The sequence below is a fragment of the Acartia tonsa genome, chromosome 2, assembly GCF_053477335.1.
Source record: "Acartia tonsa isolate MP-2025a chromosome 2, ASM5347733v1, whole genome shotgun sequence".
Lineage (NCBI taxonomy): Eukaryota > Metazoa > Arthropoda > Copepoda > Calanoida > Acartiidae > Acartia > Acartia tonsa.
The window spans coordinates 31440209-31455727 of record NC_137261.1 but is presented as its reverse complement, the minus strand read 5'-3'; the positions used below and the strand labels follow the sequence as shown (position 1 = coordinate 31455727).

At 32.2% G+C, this 15519-nt stretch overlaps 1 long non-coding RNA gene across 1 annotated transcript; it reads left to right on the top strand.

Moving 5' to 3' along the window:
• The first annotated feature begins 6770 nt into the window (after window positions 1-6770).
• LOC145310506 (uncharacterized) lies at window positions 6771-9138 on the top strand. Its single transcript, XR_013876567.1, has 3 exons — window positions 6771-7012; window positions 7657-7731; window positions 8593-9138. It is a non-coding gene; the product is annotated as an uncharacterized LOC145310506 (long non-coding RNA).
• Window positions 9139-15519: the final 6381 nt, after the last annotated feature.

Genomic DNA, 15519 nt, shown 5'->3' with positions numbered 1-15519 from the left:
TTCAAGAAAAAAGTATAACTATGTTTTCAAATCAAATTTTTAATATGAGTTTAGAATTAAGTTCTCAATTATTGAATGGCATATTTTCAATTTTGATATCTTATCTCGCGAGAATTCACACAAAAAGCTAAACAATTAAACAAGGATGATTACATCTAAAAAAAAAGCTTAAAGACCACTGTGCCTTCAATTTTAGAATAGCAACATTGAAAGGATTAAAAAAGCACATTCTTTAAAAGTCAAAAAATTGTCTTCAGATTATGAATATGAACGAATATGGAAGTATTTACTTTTTAACCGATAATATACAGGGTGCGGCACATAAATCCGGACTTTTTCTAATTTGTAAACAAATGAACATAAAATCGTCAATTTTAAAGATTTTATCGAATTTTAAAAACTGAGAGGCAAAATAGGTATATGACTATTAGATTATTTAATAAAATCGCCGACAGCCTCAATTACCGCCCCTAGCCGCCCCCTAAACCGCCTGCAGGCCCTGGTCACCATGTCCCCGTACAAACTGGCGAAGTTCTCCTTGATAGTGGCAATGGGGGAGGTCTTTGTGCTATAGGCACGTCTATTGGTGCATGCTTCAAAGTAGCTGTGGGTCAAATAGTCTAATGGATTAAGATCTGGGCTTCTAGGAGGCAACATTTCCTTAGGGACGTGAGTAACCGCAGGATCTAAATTTCCATCTTTCAAACTACCCTTCGACATGGCGGCTCTTATCTGGGCCACAGTTGAGCTAGAACAACGTTTTATACCTTTTTGGAAATGGCATGAAGATTTAGCAAGGGTTGTCAGCGCAACCCATAGTCTAAAATGAGATTCAAGGTTCCATATGGGCCACTGTAGACGAGAATCGTGAAATTTTCAAGATTTTTGGCGTTTTTAACATCTTACAATCTGCCACGTGTCAATTTGCCGGAGTACTACGGCCAAGCCAACTTGAAAAAAGAACTCTATTAATTTATAGTACCTAACTTATGTATCTAACAGTACCTTCAGCAAGTTTCATGAGCAACCTGCGCACTTCGAATTTGCCTAGTTGAACATATGCGCTGCCAGCTCGTAGTACACGTCCTACATCGTCCAAAGATTTTTATGGGTAAAAAGGTCATTACCTAAGCTTTTCATAGTGGGGTCAAACGTCCTGATCGGTCAAGTAGTCTTGGCGCTATGGCCGTTTAAAAAAAGTCCGGATTTATGTGCCGCACCCTGTACATATTTGCTTGGCTGTAATATTGTTATTAATATTTGGAACTAACCTGAAAATAGACCAGGACTAATGATACATAGACCACACATACGGAAGCTCTTCATAGGCACTATAAAAAGCTACGGATTTCACCTAAATGTAGAAAAACTTCGATTTTACCATGAATTAAAATCGGGACAAGAAAACTTCTAGATTAAATCATTTGCATTATTAGGTCTATGTTGGGGAACGTAAAATTTCAATATATGTTAAGTTCAATTGTTTACCAAATAGCTATGAACCTTAGCTATGAGAAGCTGCGCTGTAAAGGAGAACCATATCAGTTCTGTGGTTAGTGAGATCCTTCCGTTCAGATAGACAGACACACAGACAGAGATCATTTTACTTTCTTATAAGAATTTTAAAAATAAGAATGACCATGTTTGACAGAATATTTGTTATTAAGTTTAAATTACATTTTTTACCAAAAAAACTACTACCTATAATTTATAAACACAGTTACTTTATCACATCCAATTATATTACTTCTACTAAGAAGAATATCATTGGTTCGGTAACCACGGGATTGAACCCACACGGGATTGAACCCAACGGGATTGAACCCACGGAATTGAACCCACACGGGATTGAACCCAACGGGATTGAACCCACACGGGATTGAACCCACGGGATTGAACCCATGGAATTGAACCCGCACGGGATTGAACCCAATGGAATTGAACCCACAAAGGTGTAGGTTTCCCCCAATTTTTTTTCTTCAATTTTTTTGGGGGTTTAAGTCTCCTCTTCCAATTTTTTTTTCTTAAATTTTTGGGTGGTGTAAGTCTTCCCCCAAATTATTTATTTTTTCTTTTTTAATTTTTTGGGGGTTGTAAGTCTCCCCCTCCATTTTTTTGTTCAATTTTTTGGCGGGTTTAAGTCTTTGCACCCAATTTTTTTTTTTTTTGGGGGGGGGGGTGTAAGTCTCCCCCTCCAAATTTTTTTATTTTTTTTCAATTTTTTGAGGGGTTTAAACTCCCCTCCCAAATTATTTTTTTTTGATTTTTTGGGGGTTGAGAAAAAAAAATTTGGTGGGGGAGGCTCTCAACCCCCAAAAATTTAAGAAAAAAAAATTGGAAGAGGAGACTTAAACCCCCCAAAAAATTGAAGAAAAAAAATTGGGGGAAACCTAAACCTTTGTGGGTTCAATCCCATTGGGTTCAATCCCGTGCGGGTTCAATTCCGTGGGTTCAATCCCGTGGGTTCAATCCCGTGTGGGTTCAATCCCGTTGGGTTCAATCCCATTGGGTTCAATCCCGTGCGGGTTCAATTCCGTGGGTTCAATCCCGTTGGGTTCAATCCCGTTTGGGTTCAATCCCGATGGAACCCATTGGTTCATGTATAGATTGTAATTTGCATAGATGCCATTTTTATAACCCAAATAAAGGCCTTGTTAAGAATTACATAAAGATAGAAAGAAAAAGACTGAAATCAATTAAGATTTGATATTTAGAAATGATGGATGTAAGGAGTGCATATACATACATATTATCAAAATACCATTCATTGTTATTCAAATATGGCGCGTGGCTGCCTTCTAGGTATATCTTATCCGAAAATAAAAACATTATGCAACAATTTTTTCTGCCAGTCAAAACATTTTCCCCTTTATTAGTATGATATTTTCAAACAAAAAATAACTATAATTTCTTAGAGAAGATTTATTTTAGAAAGTAAGAGACATAAAAGTTTTTGCTAAGATGAAATATCTGTTCCTGGCTGGGTGGCTGCACCCTAATTTCTGTCAATATTTATAAACAAAAATGCTAAAAAAGCACCAAAGAAAAATGGTACATATGGATTAAAGAGGTGTATGGATACATGGATATATTGACAGGGGAAACTTTGTAATTGATAATATAAACCTCATTTATTGTTCAGTTCGATAATATAGTAGGAAATGGATATCGTTATTTTAGCCAGCTACCTACGAGCAACTTCCAAATAATCGATTGATAGGTGTAATAATGTCCTTGAAAAATAACATGCACTAATTATTGAAAACATATCCAATGAAAACAAAAAGAAAAATCACAAAAACATTATGCAAATAATTGATCTAAAAGCCAATATAGAATAATTAGGGAATCCATTCAGGCCACGAAAAAGCATATGTTATTATAAAACTTTGAGGACTAGTGTAATAAACAGCCATATGACCCCTCCCTCCCTGTTCGTCATATTATTAGGAACACCCCGAATGCTTCCGGCATGTACCTAGATATTTGTAGATCTTTAATTTCAAATAACCTATGTAATTTCAAAAAACCTATGTAATTTATATGTAGTTAAGACAGGGCTTAAATTTGGTGTCAAATTAATTAAAGGATAAAAATGAAACCCTTCAAAGCGCATTCTTCATTTCAGTTAAAATCTCATTTTTTGAACATGGTACAAGAATCTGATAACAGACAGGGATCTAAAAGGATAAGATAATGGCCTATAAATTGATGTGTATATCCAATGATGATACATAAACTATGCCTTCTGCAGATAACGATTACTGGTTTAAACGTTTCGACACTCAATTTAATTAACGAAACAATCAAATTTGAATAAAAGTCCTCAAAGTAGTTTTGCCAACGAATATAAAAACGTTATTATAGTTTCTCTGTTCTATTCCTGACTAAATATTTAAAACGTTTAGACTTTTTTGCCATTTTTTTGCATACTAATATCTCTTTCTATAATATGTGCCTGTTTGTGTATGATCACAACTATTTAGTTCCTTCATTTCACTGGCGGAAAAAATCCTTTGTTTTATAATTCTCTAAATAAAAAAAATTGGTTAAGCTCCACTTCAAAGAAATTTCATTTGACAAAGATAATTTTTATTAAGTGGCCCTACAAAAAAAATAAGGAAAAAAATCCCTTTTCCGAATTGTTGGTTTTAAAAATTGACACTAATAGTTTGAACCAACCAATCAAGATTTTATAAAAGTCCCCAAGGTTTTTAGTTTAAATGTCCTTAAAGTTTTAGAAGCGACGAAAATAATTTGTTGTTAATTTATAGATCTTATTTTCACAGCTGAATTGATAGAAAACAAATCAAAATTTTTACAATTCCAATGTTGGGAAAAACAGGTATGGCGGCATCCATTAAAGTGAATTTGACAGAACATAGATTTTATGATTTTTCATTTTAATTTTGTAGAAAACTCTCTGTAATACGATGCTATACATGCCTATTCAGTATGACTGGGGACCGGTTCTAATCCAGCGGATATTATTTTTCGAGGCCATACCGTAATGAATATTTCAAAATCTAATTGCTACAGTTTTTTAAAGCCCAAAACTCAACAAAAAATCTGTAAAAAGAAAAAAGCTTAATATTATATTAATCAGTTGATTTCTTTACATGTAATTAAAGAATCTAAAAATATTTCTGAAAAAGAAATATGATGATATGGAATTTCACCGAGAAATCTAAAACAAGGCGTGTACCCATTCATAATATACATTGGAATAATCAAACATATGGAATAAGAATTTTTAAAACATGCAGTTTATACGTGTTTGTCAATTTACGGCAAATTAGAAACAGATTATTGAGGAAGTCATTATTTTACATGTACTTAAATTGTATTTTATGTTATAAAACAGTACAAAATAAATAAAAATGTTAGATCTGAAATTTTATTATGTATGTAGGACAAAATAAAAAAGAAACAAAAGCAAATTCATTCTTTGCATATCAAGTAGAAATAATAATACAAACTAAATAATAGTATATCAATTATGATATAAGACACAATACTTTATCCATCGCATGGTTATTACATCCAATATCTGATTATGTATGCATGGATAAAATAAGAAATAATAATATATCCATCTCATAGTTATTACATCCAATATCTGATTATGTATGCATGGATGAAATAAGAAATAATAATATATCCATCTCATAGTTATTACATCCAATATCTGATTATGTATGCATGGATGAAATAAGAAAGCTGTAAACATTTCCGTCACACACACCTTGTTTATTGCGTAGCTTTTCAATAAAAAAATTGGTCTGTACGACTTATGATGTGCAGCTCGTATTAAACATGTATGTGAAAGATGTAATAATCTAGAATGCGCAGCATTTTTATAATATAATTATCTACGTGATTACTGAGATCATTGATACAAAATAAATTATTTTTATGGATTTATTATTACTTGGATCGTACATCAGATTTTCATGTACTATAATAAAGTGAACTCTGTAGCGGGCTAAAATAACTATCTCTCCCATTCCCACCCTTTACCCCATCCCATTCAATCCTGCTGGATAAACGTCCCGACCAATAAAAGCGAGGGGTTATTGCAACCTAAAGTTACACAATTTTATCCCTATCATAATAACCACGTACGGTATATTATATTCTACTTCCATTATTTTATTACTAATTTGTAGACCTTACCTTTTATGGATGCTGTTTTCCTTGTTGATAATAAATTAGATTTCATGTAACATTATATCATAGCAAAACATAAATTTAGAAAGACCCCCCCTGTGCCTTTCACACCCTGCAGGGCCTCAACAACATAATAGACTATAGTTATTATAGAGTGGTATTTTAAAGATGGCAAATTTTAATACATTAAACACTAATATTTTTTTTCTATATAATTTGGTGGGTTTTGTCAAAACAAAGAATTTTTAAGAGTTCAAGGTTCTTGTAATCTCGACATGTTGATGTTTTTATGATAAAAATATAAAGACTATAGCTGATGTATCCCTTATATAAAAGTGACAGGATGTCTATCTGTGTGTTTTTCTATATGTAAATTAAGATCTCGCTACCTGCTGGACCGATATGGTTCTAATTTACAGTGGAGATTCTACAAGTCAAGGAAATAATTATTTTAGTGGAAGGTATCTCCACCTTCAAAAGAGAGTTAATTACCCCCCCCCCGCTCCTCCAGTCCTCCCCTCCCATTAAACAACAATTTTTGGAATGTTGGGTCGCCTTAGACCCCCCCCCCCATTTCTTAAGTGCACCCAGAGGCCTCTGAGAAAAAAGCCGTTAGTCAATAATAATGCAGAAGTATAGATCGGTTTAATAGTCATGAAACTATTATTTACATAACATTCTTCCCTGTAAAAAGTTCTTCTATTTTTTATTCATTATGACCATAAACATGTAGTGTTCACACAACTACGTCAGAAGGTTGCAAAATAATAGCAAGGTCAGTGCTGTTTAGATAATAATTTATAGCTGCAAATTATTAATTATCTTAACATAATTAAATCAAGTAAATGTGATGTTCTAAGCGCTGAACCGACATGGTTCTCCTTTACAATGTGGCTTGTTATAGGTCCTTGGAAGTTTATAACTATTCTGGGGAGGGTATCACCACATTCCGCAAAGATATCGACATGAGAAAAGAATTTAACCCACCAGAAATATTTTTTTTACTTTTCTATTAATAAAATTGAAAATGGTAGGGGGTATCCCCCCCCCCTTTCCCTCAAGTTCACCTAGAGTCCTCTAAGGGCAAAGCCGCTAGTAATCAGTACAGCATCTGCATGCTATGTACTTTTTGATTAGGGTTCCCTATTAACTTATTTGTGTAATTAGAACAACACCGTTGCGACGACTTTGTCGGAGAAGTAGACGCACATTGCTCTGCACATATAATTCTACTGCTTTTTTCGCGCCAAAAATTGGAGACCTTGGTATAAAAGAGCTCGGCTTTCTCGCACAGCCGTCAGTATTTGCACACAAGTCTCTGAACACACACAACTGCAAACATGTAAGCATAAAAAGTGATATTCTTACTCTTCTCCTGTTATTAAGGATTGAATCAAACTTTTAAATAAAAAATTTCACCTTAGTAAAATATTTTGATAACTGAATTGGGTTCAATCAGGAAATATATTTTTAAAACCTTGTAATCTAAAACAATTCTTAAATTTTCTACAATATTTTAAAACTAGTAAGTTTTGTAATTATTTTTAAAAATAATTCCCGCTAGTATTACTCCAAATCTGAATAGATTTCACTTAATTAAAAACTGATCTTTAGCAATAGTTTCTTATTTGAGAGAAAAACCAATCTTGGATCTATAAAAAGCTTCCCAAAAATGGAGAACTCAATCGGACATATTAACCTTATTACTCCATACAACAGGATGTAAGTTTTTAAGCCTTACAGAAAAATATTCTTTATTGAAGAGTATAGTTCAAATTCCTTGATTAAATCTATATTTAAATGAATTAGACTTTGATTAAAAATCTTAGGTTTAACCTTTTTTACTTATATGATAAGAAGTTTATGCACTTAATTTTCGTTGTATTTGATTTTGAAGTTAACATTAAAGAGTAAACATATAAAATTCAAATTATAATAATTGTTTCACAACTCGAAATGTATTTTATTATATTTTGAAAATTGTAGGTATACCCTGAGAAGCCTGCTTGCTCTTCTTCTTGTTGTTATCCTGGCAACCTTTGTCCACTCTGCCAGCTTCAGGTAATTCTGGCAACCTTTGTCTATTCTGTCAGCTTCAGGTAATTCGGCAACCTTTGTCCACTCTGCCAGCTTCAGGTAATTCTGGCAACCTTTGTCCACTCTGCTAGCTTCAGGTAATTCAGGCAAACTTTGTCCACTCTGCAGCTTCAAGTAATTCTGGCAACCTTTGTCCACTCTGTCTGCTTCAGGTAATCCACAGGAAGCACTGGAAAGTGTCATGTGTGACGTCATAAAAATATGTCTAAACCCATCACTTTGTAGGGGTTTCCTTTCCCACTTCTCCTTTCATCCCATCTCATATATTTTTATGACGTCACACAAGACACTTTCCTGCGCTTCTAGGTAATTCACAGCAGAGAGGTATACATATCTTCAAAAGTGGGCGTACCTATGTAATATCTATTTGTAGAAGGTTATGATAAATTTCTGTTATTTCATTATCAATTTTAATAAAAACTGGGGAAAAAGGTCTGGTTAACATATAATTGAGTGTTCATCAAAAATCGAGTATGAACAATTTGTTTTTAAATCTTGATTTTATGCAATTTTAGTCAACATAACCTTTTAATTCCATTCACATTTTTTCTGGTTGTCATACAGCTGCAATTGTAATGACAATATTATATTCTCATTAACCAATGGACCAAATCTTCTATTTTTTTAAAGGCTAGAATATCATAGGTATAACATAAATTAATTCTAGCCTCAGAAATTTAATAGGATTTATCCTATAAATAATTAAGGCAACGGAGAGATTAAGATAACATTATTTTAGTTTTGTTGCTATCTCCCACTCCTAGATTTTTGTTTTGGATTTCTGTTTAAACTTTGATTCACTAACGTCTTGATTTTAAATATTAGAGTGAAGAGACAAGACGAGGCCCCCTACTGGTGCAACCCAGAACTAGCTGGATATGGATTCAACAACTTCGAGGCCATCAAGCAGTGGTGCACCGATAATGGTTTCTAAGTCCACCATCAATCCATCCCTCCATCCCTCCATCCTTGACTGACATTTTCCTATCCGATTCATATTCTCAAAGCCTATAGTAACGTCTACCCTAAAATGCCCAAAAGTCTGATTCTAAGAAATCCAAGTAAAAGATCTAATTATTATGAAGATAGTACCATATTTAGGCCCATGACTTAAATATTTCTCAATCGGTTTTGAGAAATGTTTAAATACAATTCTTCAAATTGATTGTAATTGAAAAAATTTATCCTGAAGCCAAGTTGTGCGATGCGAGAGCGTCTGAGGGGTTTTTATGCCTTAAATTCTCATTCCCGGTCCCCTCAGTTGCTGAATATGAAAAATTTTATTAATATGTATTATTAAACTCATTAAATATATCTTTATTCAATATGATTTAATTGTAAATTATATGGAAATAAATTGAAACAGTATAATGTGTTTCTGTTCCTATTTACATCAGATATTGAAATTAGTAGCAGATTTCAGATAGTTATTGGAGATTTTTTTTTTGTTAATCATGAAGTTATAAACAAGGATATTTTTTAAAATATTGAAATCACGGTACTGGGTAGCCCCAAAGGGATAAGTCACTCATCGCCTGAATAGGCTCTATGGGGGTCAGGCAAACAAAAATAAATATTAATACTCTTCCTAATTTTTTTTTTAAATAACCGGAGGAAATCATATGAAATATTAAAAAATAATTTTGATTACTAAATATCTGACAAAAATTAAAACTTGATGGACATTTGCAATCATAAGAGTAAAATTTACTTTCAATAGAAATGATTTTAATTTATTTTCATTTTATTGTAAGCAAAGTTAACCAAGCTGACCTAGAAATAAGACTTTAATGCTTGATGAGAAGCTATCGCAAGGCAGCATATTTTTATGTAACTAATAGATTTTTAAAGTGAAATTTTTCCATAATTAGGGACCGTCTGTAATTTTTATTTCAAACGTGTCAGATAGTTCCAATGTTAATTTAGGCATGTCAAAATTGTCACGATGATTCCTAGATTTCTATAAGAGTTAAGTACGATTAAGCGTAGCAACTTTAAAATTCGTTACCAGAAATTTCGGGCAAAATATTTTCGATGAATTGTCCTACCTACCCGAAATTGAAGCCAGTGAAATTAGTAATCAGAATAATAGAACAAAAAGCTACAAATCTAGATCATAACATAATTCCAAACACACGTACTTCAAATTACTTTAGACATTAGAATGCTAAATTTTAAGGATAAAAATATTTGTAAACATTACAAAGCTGCAATTTCCTGAGCTACAATTGTAGCGATTTTTTCACATTTTGTTTTATAAAAACAAGAATATCAACATCCAAAAGTAGCGAAACACAAAATATTTTTTAAATGCATAGAATTAAAATGAAGTTTAAAGCTAATATCCTCAACATTAAAAAAATCAGATAAAAAAATTTAAATAAATCTTCATGTCCTTTTACACACAAATCCCTTAGTACGACGGGAAATTAATTTTTGATGCTAATTTCAAGAAAATTCTTAAAAATCGGAACAAATTATCAAGTCAATGACAATCTAAACAGGATTTTAGGGGTTGTCGTTATGTGTTATTTTACTCTTTTGGGAAATTGTATTGAGTGCCGTCAAATTTGAACTTTATCAGTTAGTTAATAAATGGATTGCTGTTTTTTTTAGGTAAACTTAAACAGTTTCAGTTTATTTCAAATTTTATCTCTTCATTATATTTTATGAATCATATAATTTCAGAAATTAAATTTATCATAATATCCTATTATATAGAAGTATGTTTTAAGCTAAAAATCTTGGAAACTACTGGTCTGAATTAAGTTTTTTTTCCGTGAAACTTTATAAGTGTTCTTGGGTGGTTTTAAACTATTTTTCTGATCTCCTTTGTCCTCCCCCAGAGGCTAGGGGCAAGTCACCTAGTATTGTATAAAAGTAAGAGTAAAAGAATTTTGTTTGTACCAAAATATCTCGGTAAATTCTGAACCGATATGACTCTTCATTACATGTTACAAGGAAGCTTCGAGTACTTTTTGGTCTACTTTTAATTAGGTTACATCAACCCTCCCAAGAACAATGTCAAAAGATCTAAATTAACACCCCAGAAATATTTTTTTGTTTGTTTAAAACTAAAACTTAGGGTAGTGCGTTAACCTTCTCGCAGCTGCTTAGCCCTTAACGGTCGGGGGAGAGGGGAGGGGGGGGGGGTTGATACGCCCCCCCATCCGGTTTTTTCTTTCTCATTTTCTGTGTGTGAAAGATAAAGAGCCCAAACTGCGTGACTTTTTAAGTATGGGTATAGCACATAACTGATAGTTGGAATTTTTTGAATATCTCCATCCTGGCGAGCACTGGATGCCAGCAAACCTGGCAGGGTGATCCAGGTAAAGAGCAAATATATTTTTTTGACTTAAACAAAGCCTTTTATCTTACTAAAATACTAAAATATCCTCTAGTAGTACATTATCATATGAAATACAGGTGTTAAAGTCAATTTCAGGTTCCAGGTATGATCCTCCAGGTCCTGATCCTCCAGGTCTCCAGAAATCTTTAAAAAGCTCCTGTGACCGCAATTTTTGACTTAGAGACTTCAAATTTTAAACTTAAGCTTTCCTTACATGTCTACATAACGTATTAAAATTTCATAAAGATCCGCCGCCGTTTTCCCGCCGGCCGCCGACTGCGTCGGCTGGCAGCTGCCAAGTACAGCTGCGGCCGCTGAAATTTATGTTTTGATATTTCTAATATAAAATTTACATAAAAATAAACATTTTCTGTAAAAACATTGTTCTTCCATCTTCAAAAATAAGAAAAATACAGCTGTTTGAAATTTTTCAGTAAAAAAGGACCTAAAAACAAAGGTTGTTAAATAAAGGGGTGAAGGAGGAAGCGAAAATTGACTTTGACTCACTTAAGGTCGGAAACTCATTATCAAACAGGGGACTTGCACAAAATTTTTTAGCCCTCTAGATCTAATAGGGACTGAGATAATAGGGGGGGGGGGCGTTGAACGCCCCCCCCCCCCCCCCCCGACTGATTTAGGTGCTGCAACAGTAATTTATATGTCCCAAAACATACTTCTCCATTCATGTATCTAGGTATTGATGTGAGTGATTGGGAATTACAAATGCATAAATTATGCAATCATAATCTATAATTGTAGTTCAAGATGACTCTTCATACAGAAAAAATCTAGATCAATCTGTGACGTGCAAAATAAAGAATTATCACACAACAACATTAGCAACAGTTTCTTCGCCCATTCTTTTCATGTTTCAACTATTATTATCGACGTTTATAGTTTTATGCCGACTATACTATTATTCATAGTATTTTTTCCCCTAAAGCTTAAATTTTTAATCACTATGCAGATTATTGAGTTCCTTATTTAGGGAAGCCTTACTGATTTGTCATATTATTAATCTGTATATAATATTTACCTTTAAAAGGAAAACTAAAGAATGACAACTTAAAGAAGAGTTTGTTAATTTTTATCTTTAATCGCTAGAGGTGCTTAGGACGATGATTTTGTTTAAAGCAAATTTATATCTAAAAGTAGTTATACCCGAACTAGACATTTAAGACTTATTATAAACAACGGTTTAGATCAGTTTTAGAATATCGGCGGTTTCTCTCAAAGTGCCTAGAAGCACAAAAACACCCACAATTAAAAAGAGGGAGGAATAGTTGTTCCTAGGTTATTAATTTACAATATTAGGTTAGGTTATATATTTAGTACAGGGTAGCCCCACAGGTTTATAGGACATCGCATGTATAGTACCGAAGGTTTAGGCCTTACTGCAAGGGAAAAATAAGGTGGTTTCTGTGCTTGCTAGGCACTTTAAGGAAAAGTCCTAGAATTTTCTTCAATACCATTGTGATGCATGTGTCCTTAACTATAAAGATTAAACTTTAAATATGTACATACAAAAAAATGTTTCAAATTTGGTATAATTGTACATAGATTAAAATGAGAAGGATAGAGAGAAAAAAATTATTTCATATAAGTACACAAAGAATGAAAAAGATATAAAGGAGAAAAAGGGTAAATAATCAAATCTAACTGTTATTTGATCCTATACGAATATTGATTACAAATTTGTAACTTTTTCAACACTAAACTGAACAAGAAAAAGTGGGCTGTGCAGCGAATTAACGAAAAAGTTATACCTTCAGGACGGACGTATCCTAATTATAGAAAAGCTTTGCTTTTAAGAAGAATATTCAACAAAAATATAATATTTGTATAGAAGCTAGTATGGAATGATAAGTAACATTTGTAAGTTTTGGTTTTGTTGTAAAAACATGGATAAAAGCATATTAATTTATTAAACATCAAAATTAAACATGAAACTGTGAAATGCAATAAAAGTAAGCTAACATACAATATATGAAGTAATAAGGTTCTTTAAAAAATGAAACCTTAAAATGAGAAATCTTGGGTTTAGATTATATCATTATTACACAGTCGTCATAATGTTACAGTTAAGTCGACAAATGTCACTCATAGCCACTTTTATGCAAAACCAACTTATAAAAAATACAAAAAAGGATGACAGCATCGATTAGTAGCGAAGCACAAAATCATGGATGGGAATAAAGAGTATTTGGTAAAACCAAGAATATAAATATATTGGAGAGAACAAATTACGAAACCTTTCCATTTATTTTCATATTTTGGGAATAGTCCCTTTCGTGGCATCGCCCCTTAAGGGACAGTTCGTCGTATTTTTAAAATGGATTTTAATAGATTATTTTGGGTTAGGTTAGGTGATTGCCTTGATATTTGAAAACGTATATCCTTGTTACAGTTGAACAAATACTGTGATTACTTTATTTAATCTCTGTTGTTGGCACTGAGTAGAAACAAAAATATATAAATTAACTGTAAACTTTTCAAAATTCAATGGTCAACACAAAAAAATCTAATGTATGGGGTTTTAATTATTCTAATTAATATTTAAATTAAATTCAAATACGCAAAGCATAGCGCATCCACAAATTATCTAATTTACATTACAACATACTAGAGACGTTAGAAAAAATGCAAGTCATACAAACATGTAATACCAATTTACTTTTTGATAGCCAAAAATGTTGTGTTTTTTAAACAAAATATTCCCGTGACCTATAATAAGCTTGCATATGCATTTAAAGACCGATAAGTACATATAATAGTTTGCGAGACATATTTGAATTGCATTTATTTAAGAAGATCGTCTGATTGCTACATGCATTTACGAGGTCTTTTTGGACATGCAGTAGCTTGTTTAAAACTGATATATAGAATAGTTATAATGCAATTATGCCAGCATAAAAATTGTGTAAGTATTAATTTATCGTCCATTGTCTTTTCCCTTCATTCTATATAATTAATCATTCATTAAACAAAACAGAGAAGCTTGTGATTTTACAAATTGAACTCGTTAATCTACATATAATTTGCATTTTATTATGTAAGTTCTAACAAAACAAGGATGACAAATTAAATGGTAATCAGGCATACATTTCATTTATTAATTGTTACTATACTAGCGGTTACGCCCCTAGTGGGCACTTGAGGAAGTAAAAAAATCGTAGTATTTAGATTTTTAAGGAGTACATATCAATAGTTTGAAGAAACGATCTGCCAAAGGAATAATTTTACTCATTGGGGGACGAATAATATGTGATTAATAAAGTGTTGATTGTAGTCACGAAAAATTGAAGGCCATCAGAGGAAAAATAATCTTACATAAAAATTTCGAGCAAATTAAAGAAATAATTTGCTATCAAGCTTAACATTAATTGAATAAAATAAGAAGCAAGATTATAAAATAATAAAATTAACAGTTACGCTCCTTATACAACTTTATAAACTTTTTTAAATACATCTTTTTATGTCATATAAAAATATTATTTACTTGATATTATAAGCAAGGCATCCCTATAGAAATAAGTATCAAAAATGTAAGTATGTTAATATCAAACAAACTTTTTCTTAGACAAACATACACAGAATATGGTAAATAGTATTGTATTTTAAAAGCGCTGACATCTTGTATTTGTCCTTCGTTTGTTTGATCGTCGTCTTATTTATCTAATTTTGCTTTTATGGATGTTAATGCAAAACTCGTGAAAGTAACTCTATCCATGATTTTCTTGGCTATTATTATATAAAAGATTCTGTGTCGGTATGTATTTCTTGTATTCCCCGGCAAGTTCGAACCCATTAATCCCTTTTTCCTTACACCAGAATTCCCCAGAGAATGAGTGTGTTACGTGGCATTCCTAACTATCTCCGCGCGTGGCTTGTAAACAAACAAAAGAGACGCGCACTTTTCCTTTGATATTTCCCATGTGAGGAGCTACGTGAATGAAAATAATGTATTGCTTGAATATACATGCGCTCTGATATGTGGAAGATCTCAAATAAGCCTTCCTGCTTAGTTTGACATCATATGTGGTAAGAATTTATCTTTTAATTCTTGAAAATAAGCGTAGAATGGTACAATTTTATGAAGAAATTTAAATCATTAATTTTTCAACAAATAGACCATTTAACTGCTAAGTTTTGATATACGAATATTTACTTTTATATTCTTGATTATTTTATTCTAAAATTATCAATTTCTGATGCGATTTAATATGATTCGTGCCAATTTTAAGTTTTTTAGAAAATTCATATTTTTTATTAAATTAAAATCACGCAACCTCGATGCTAAAAATAATAACAATTAATTTTATGTAATTAATTCTTATATTTTTGTTTTAGACTTACTGTTTTCATGGTAATAAATACACATTCGTAAACTTCACTATGTTGGT